Raw genomic sequence first — 7,360 nt, forward strand, 5'->3', positions numbered from 1 at the left:
AAAAAAAAAACTGGACACGCAGCAAGCAACAAAAGGGAATGGAAATACACTCCTGGAAATGGAAAAAAGAACACATTGACACCGATGTGTCAGACCCACCATACTTGCTCCGGACACTGCGAGAGGGCTGTACAAGCAATGATCACACGCACGGCACAGCGGACACACCAGGAACCGCGGTGTTGGCCGTCGAATGGCGCTAGCTGCGCAGCATTTGTGCATCGCCGCCGTCAGTGTCAGCCAGTTTGCCGTGGCATACGGAGCTCCATCGCAGTCTTTAACACTGGTAGCAGTTGACGGACTTTGAGCGAGGGCGTATAGTGGGCATGCGGGAGGCCGGGTGGACGTACCGCCGAATTGCTCAACACGTGGGGCGTGAGGTCTCCACAGTACATCGATGTTGTCGCCGGTGGTCGGCGGAAGGTGCACGTGCCCGTCGACCTGGGACCGAACCGCAGCGACGCACGGATGCACGCCAAGACCGTAGGATCCTACGCAGTGCCGTAGGGGACCGCACCGCCACTTCCCAGCAAATTAGGGACACTGTTGCTCCTGGGGTATCGGCGAGAACCATTCGCAACCGTCTCCATGAAGCTGGGCTACGGTCCCGCACACCGTTAGGCCGTCTTCCGCTCACGCCCCAACATCGTGCAGCCCGCCTCCAGTGGTGTCGCGACAGGCGTGAATGGAGGGACGAATGGAGACGTGTCGTCTTCAGCGATGAGAGTCGCTTCTGCCTTGGTGCCAATGATGGTCGTATGCGTGTTTGGCGCCGTGCAGGTGAGCGCCACAATCAGGACTGCATACGACCGAGGCACACAGGGCCAACACCCGGCATCATGGTGTGGGGAGCGATCTCCTACACTGGCCGTACACCACTGGTGATCGTCGAGGGGACACTGAATAGTGCACGGTACATCCAAACCGTCATCGAACCCATCGTTCTACCATTCCTAGACCGGCAAGGGAACTTGCTGTTCCAACAGGACAATGCACGTCCGCATGTATCCCGTGCCACCCAACGTGCTCTAGAAGGTGTAAGTCAACTACCCTGGCCAGCAAGATCTCCGGATCTGTCCCCCATTGAGCATGTTTGGGACTGGATGAAGCGTCGTCTCACGCGGTCTGCACGTCCAGCACGAACGCTGGTCCAACTGAGGCGCCAGGTGGAAATGGCATGGCAAGCCGTTCCACAGGACTACATCCAGCATCTCTACGATCGTCTCCATGGGAGAATAGCAGCCTGCATTGCTGCGAAAGGTGGATATACACTGTACTAGTGCCGACATTGTGCATGCTCTGTTGCCTGTGTCTATGTGCCTGTGGTTCTGTCAGTGTGATCATGTGATGTATCTGACCCCAGGAATGTGTCAATAAAATTTCCCCTTCCTGGGACAATGAATTCACGGTGTTCTTATTTCAATTTCCAGGAGTGTATGAGAATACAATGAACTAAGTAAAGCCATGTTTTAGGTAGAAGGAGAGGGAGAGAGAAAATCCAAAGCAATACAGATGATAAGCCAATTTTTGAAGAAGAAGTAGAAGGCAATGACAATTAATCATCTACACCATATCTAGACATCAACTGCTTTTCAGTTCCCATTGTAAACTCCACATCTGGCTCAGCTGCAAGAGGGAAACATCATCGAGCACTCCTGAGCTTGTTAAGGAATTGCTGCACCATGGAACGCTCACTAGTAGTGATTCTCCAACAGAATGGTCTGAAGATGACCACAGTAGTGGTCGAAACTGGTCACCTTGATAAATAAATCGTGATCAAGACTGTTTTTAATAGTAAATATTTATAAGACATTGATCACTGTCTTTCCCGTAATGTATTCAAAAGTGAAGTAAATACTTACCCACAACGCACGAAAAACGCACACGACTACCAAGAATCCACCACGGCGGTGCGACAATAATAAGCTCTGACACATAAATAAAAGATGCATCACGAAGGAGTTATGCAAATTGATCAAAAACTGACGTTCATGCGGGTATTGAACGAAAATGCAAAATTGTGAACTTCGGCGGCCGATGAGTGTGTGATGCTATAGCGCCATTTCACCGCGCAGCTGGTGAGGGAGCATATCGATACCAGGGCATAAAGTCTTTCCGATTTCATTCCGGGTATTCAGTTGGACAGTAACTATGCCTCGCAGACAGGCGCGTGGAAAATACAGGCAGATATCAGCAACGTGTAGTTTGGTTCAAGGATGCCGGAAGGAGTAAACGGCGAATCGCTCGAAGCCTGGATAGGAGCGATGCCACTATCCGATGATGTTGGCAATAATGGGTGATCCATGGCGGAACACAGCACCAAGAAGGAAGTGGTCGACCTAGAGACACGACACCATATGAGAACCGAGCAGCCGTCAGAGAGACACTGAGAGCCACGGATTCATCATTATCATCTATCCGACGTAGGTCTGATATTCAGGTGGCACACAAAGATGTGGCTGAGCTCACGCGGCCCCTTGGGCTGAGTACCATTGACCTCTATACACCAACAAGCCCGTCTGTAGTGGTGTGGGGCACGTTCGGCTTGGAATCTCATTGACCAGAGTAGAGTTGTATTCCTTATAAGTTTCGCTTCGAACTGAGACCCGATGACCAGTGAAGACGTGTCTAGAGATGTCACGAACAATGGTGGATTAACAACCTGACTGTCACAAGCCATACGGCTCGACAACCAAGACTGATGGTCTGGAATGCCATTTCATCTCATAGCAGGACCATTTTGGTTGTCATCCACGGTACCTTTACAGTACAGCGGTATGTCGACAGTATTCTACGTCCCCGTTTTGTTGCCCTTTATGGCAAGCCATCTAGGGCTTACATTTCACCAAGATAATGCCCCCTGCACACAGAAAGAGTTGTACTCCTTGTCTTCGTGCATGCCAAACCCTTCCTTGGCCAGCAAGGTCACTGGATCTCTTCCCAATTGAGGACGTTCGGTGCATTATGGACAGGGCCCCCAACTAGCTCGGTATTTCGATGATCTAATGCGCCAATTGGGCAGACTGCACAATATCCGTAGGGACATCCAAAACCTCTGCCAATCAATACCAAGCCGAATAAATGCTTGCGTAACGGCCAGAGATGGACCTATGCTTTATTGAATTAATTTGTGAAGCTCTTTCTATTGCTTAAATCATCCTGTCTTTCTGACACTGTAATGTAAGCACTCCGTCGTCAGGCCACAAGTGGCCCATCGGGACCATCCGACAGCCGTTGTAATGTTGTTGCTTTAATTTCTTCTGTAAGCGGTGCTGATAGACAATAAAAGCGGTTTAAAAGCTGTGAGCTGTCTGGGGATGTTAACCTTGCATTACTGAGCAACTGTTTCACCAGGTATCCAGTCTAGCTTACCAAATTCCCAACCAGACTAACATTAATTATAATCTTTTAATAGTCATACGACAACCGGTGATATATATATAAAAAATAGAATTTAAATAAAAAGAAATAAATCAGTTTATATTTGGAAATTTATTTTAACATTGATTATTGAAATTTCAGCACATTAAACTTGATTCATAACTGAACTGGTGCCTTATTTAGGATTGTGAAAATGTGAGTTTGTAATCTTACGGAACACATCAAATATGGAGCCAAGGTTGGGAGACTGCATACAACACTGCATTCATAAAATAACACACAAAGAACTTTGAAACATATGCAAGAGGAAATTAACCACAACCAACCGATTCAATTTTCACCCAAAGAAGTTACGTTCGTAGCGCAATCCTGTCCGTCATGAAATTACCACACACTGGTATACTAAATTCATACTAACTCTCTGTGAAATCTTCCCGAAAAGAATAGCTGCGGGCTACGTTGATGCTTACACCACATGCTTTACGTGGTCAACTTGGTTTACACAAAGAGTGTAACTCGACAATAATTTTGATAATTAAAATAAATTACATCGAAACGCAATTTACAAAAGAAAAACATCGAACTGGTTACTATCGTCTTACTATTAACCTGATGGGTCAAACAATTGTATAAGCACATGGTACTGGTCTCACAAAGTACACCCCACGTGGGTTGAACATAAAGCAAAGTTGCTATATTGAAAAATATTGTCAAGACGAGACGTTATAATCTCACGCACATTCGCATTTAAGATTGATGATCTTAGTTAGAGTTACTGATCAACACGTGGTTCCACTTTATGCACAAAGTAGTGACAAAGCAACTACTGGAAGATATTGTGAACTTCACACTCGAAATACACTGCGTTGCAATTTAAGATAACATTAGATATTTTAGAGCTAAACCTGAAGGAAAGGTGATTAAATTTTCAGTTAGGCTGAACTTAAGAAATTCATTGTCCTACGGACTTAGCAGAGACGCGCTTAGCCGGAGATCTTACCACTTCAGACGCTCGCCACAGACAGACTGACGTGGTCCCAACCTGAGGGTGGCTCACAAATACAAACGGAAGTGGCCAGAGGGTCAGCTTCCTATACCAACATGACAAGGGACGGACAGGACCATACTAAGGATAGAAACCTCTTTGCTTTTAGAAAGCGTAACTACCTGTTCCGACATTGGTCCTATTGTTCTCTAGCAGACAGGCTTGTCTGCTACCATCCAGCATGCAACTAGAAATACTCGTACATTTGCTCATTCATCCTCTCACACAGAAGGGAAGGGGGATGACAGTATCTTATCATATACAGTATATAAAAGAAAGCGGATGTAGGTTCCGTATGAGACTGTGTGACATGAATTACATATAAACTGTGTTTTAAAGTGTAGTAGTGTGACAGATCGTTCTTGTTTACGTGTAAAAGTAACACGTTTCACTGCTCAGTCTCCTCCCAGATAGTCAGAAACACCACAGTAAATTTAGAAGAGGAATTTATGCCTTAAATGACAACAGATTTCAGAAATTAACATGAAAGGAATCCAACAGAGTCCTTTCACCGTATCATCCTCAGTTTTTCAGGATGCGGATAGGAGGGGCTTGGTGTCAGCACACTGCTCTCCCGGTCGTTGTGATGGTTTTCTGTGACCGGAGCCGTTACTATTCGGTCGAGTAGCTCCTCAATCGACATCAAGAGACTGAGTGCACCCCGAAAAATGGCAACAGCGCATGGCGACCTGGATGGTCACCTATCCAAGTGCCGGCCACGCCCGACAGCGCTTAACTTCGGTGATCTAAAGGGAACCGGTGTATCCACTGTGGCAAGGCCATTGCCTTTTCTGACGTTGTAATCATTTGTTAATGTGTACATGTGTACATGTACCTAACTTCTACCGTTTTCCGTCCTATTCGGGTAATTCCTTCACGTTGCGTCGTTTTCTGCCTTAGGAGTGTATTCTGGTAAAATCCCCCCCCCCCCCTCTTTCTCTGCTTCTTATCACACCAATTTTAGCTGGAAAAATTTCGTTCAAAAACAGCACTTCTTCAGTACACGTGCAGGTAAAGTATCTTTTACATGTGAACGTGACGCTAGCTTTGATGGTGTTCATCTAACTAGGGACACGAGAAGATCCTAAAAAAGATCTCAGCAGAAGGGTTCAAATACTGATTGTGTACGAAAAAACTGGAATAGGAACATGACGCGGTCTGACAACCTAGAAGATACGCTATGTGATCAAAAGTATCCGGATACCTCTCTGAAGATGACTTACAAGTTCGTGGCGCCTTCAGTCGGTAATGCTGGCATTCAATATGGTGTTGGCCCACCCTTAGCCTGGATGACAGCTTCCACTCTCGCAGGCATACGTTCAATCAGGTGCCGGAACGTTTCTTAGGGAATTGCAGCCCATTCTTCACGGAGTGCTGCACTGCGACCTGGCAAGAAGTCGGGATTCCAAAACATCCCAAAGGTGTTCTATATGATTCAGTTCAGGACTCTGTACAGGCCAGTCCATTACAGGGATGTAATTGTCGTGTAACTGGTCACAGGCCGTACATTATGAACAGGTGCTCGATCGTGTTGAAAGATGCAGTCGTCATCCCCGCATTGCTCCTCAACAGTAGGAAGCAAAAAGGTGCTTCAAACATCAGTGTCGGCCTGTGCTGTGATAGTACCACGTAAAACAACAAGAGGTGCAAGCCCCTTCCATGAAAAACACGACCACACCAATAACACCATCGCCTCCGAATTTTATTGTTGACAATACACACGCTGGTAAATGACGTTCACCGAGCATTCGCCATACCCACACCCTGCCATCGAATCGCCACCTTGTGTACCGTGATTCGTCACTCCACACAATGTTTTTCCACTGTTCAATCATTCAATGTTTACGCTCCTTACTCCAAGCGAGGCGTCTTTTGGCATTTACCGGCGTGATGTGTGGCTTATGAGCAGCCGTTCGACCATGAAATCCAAGTTTTCTCACATCCCGCCTAACTGTCCTAGTACTTGCAGTGGAATTCCTGTCTGATGGTCTGGATAGATGTCTGCCCATTACACATTACGACCTTCTTCAACTGTCGGCGGTCTCTGTCACTCAACAGACGAGATCGTCCTGTACACTTTTGTGCTGTACGTGTCCCTTCATGTGTCCACTTCACTGTCACCTCGGAAACAGTGGACCTAGGGATGATTAGAAGTGCGGAAATCTCACGTACAGACGTACGACATAAGTGACAGCCAATCAATTGACCACGTTCGAAGTCCGTGAGTTCCGCGGAGCGCCCCATTCTGCTCTCCCACGATGTCTAATGACTACTGATGTCGCTGATATGGAGTACCTGGCAGTAGGTGGTAGCACAATGCACCTACTACGAAAAACGTATTATTTTGTTGATGTCTGGTTACTTTTGATCACATAGTGAACTATTTTCAGTGGCAATGGCCGCGAAAGCCGGCACATTTGCGTATTTTATGATTCTTGCAGTCTGCTGTGATTTGTCGCCAATGCTGCAACCCATGTTGTAAAATTAGCTGTACTGATATGGAAAAATGTGAGGAAGTTCTTTGCAGAATCGGCGAGGACAGAACTAGGTGGAAAACACTGAAAAGAAGAGGGTTCAAATGGCTCCGAGCACTATACGACTTAACTTCTGAGGTCATCAGTCGCCTAGAACTTAGAATTAATTAAACCTAACTAACCTAAGGACATCACACACATCCATGCCCGAGGCAGGATTCGAACCTGCGACCATAGCGGTCGCTCGGTTCCAGACTGTAGGGCCTAGAACCGCACGGCCACTCCGGCCGGCTAAAAGAAGAGGGAAAAGTTTGAAAGGACACATGTTAAGACAACACGAAATTACGAAAGGCGTTCAATAAATGATGTAACATATTTATTCAGAAAGCAAGGTGGTCTTATTCAGGTTTTCAGTGCGCTATATTATTCCGAAGTTTTTTCGCTGCAAAACCCAATTTTT

The 7,360-nt window shown here is 46.5% G+C and overlaps 1 pseudogene; it reads right to left on the reverse strand.

The window, feature by feature from the left end:
* Positions 1 to 5,095: 5,095 nt before the first annotated feature.
* On the reverse strand, positions 5,096 to 5,213 carry LOC126096006 (5S ribosomal RNA; annotated as a pseudogene).
* Between the last annotated feature and the right edge of the window lie 2,147 nt (positions 5,214 to 7,360).

Source organism: Schistocerca cancellata, chromosome 8, assembly GCF_023864275.1.
Source record: "Schistocerca cancellata isolate TAMUIC-IGC-003103 chromosome 8, iqSchCanc2.1, whole genome shotgun sequence".
NCBI lineage: Eukaryota > Metazoa > Arthropoda > Insecta > Orthoptera > Acrididae > Schistocerca > Schistocerca cancellata.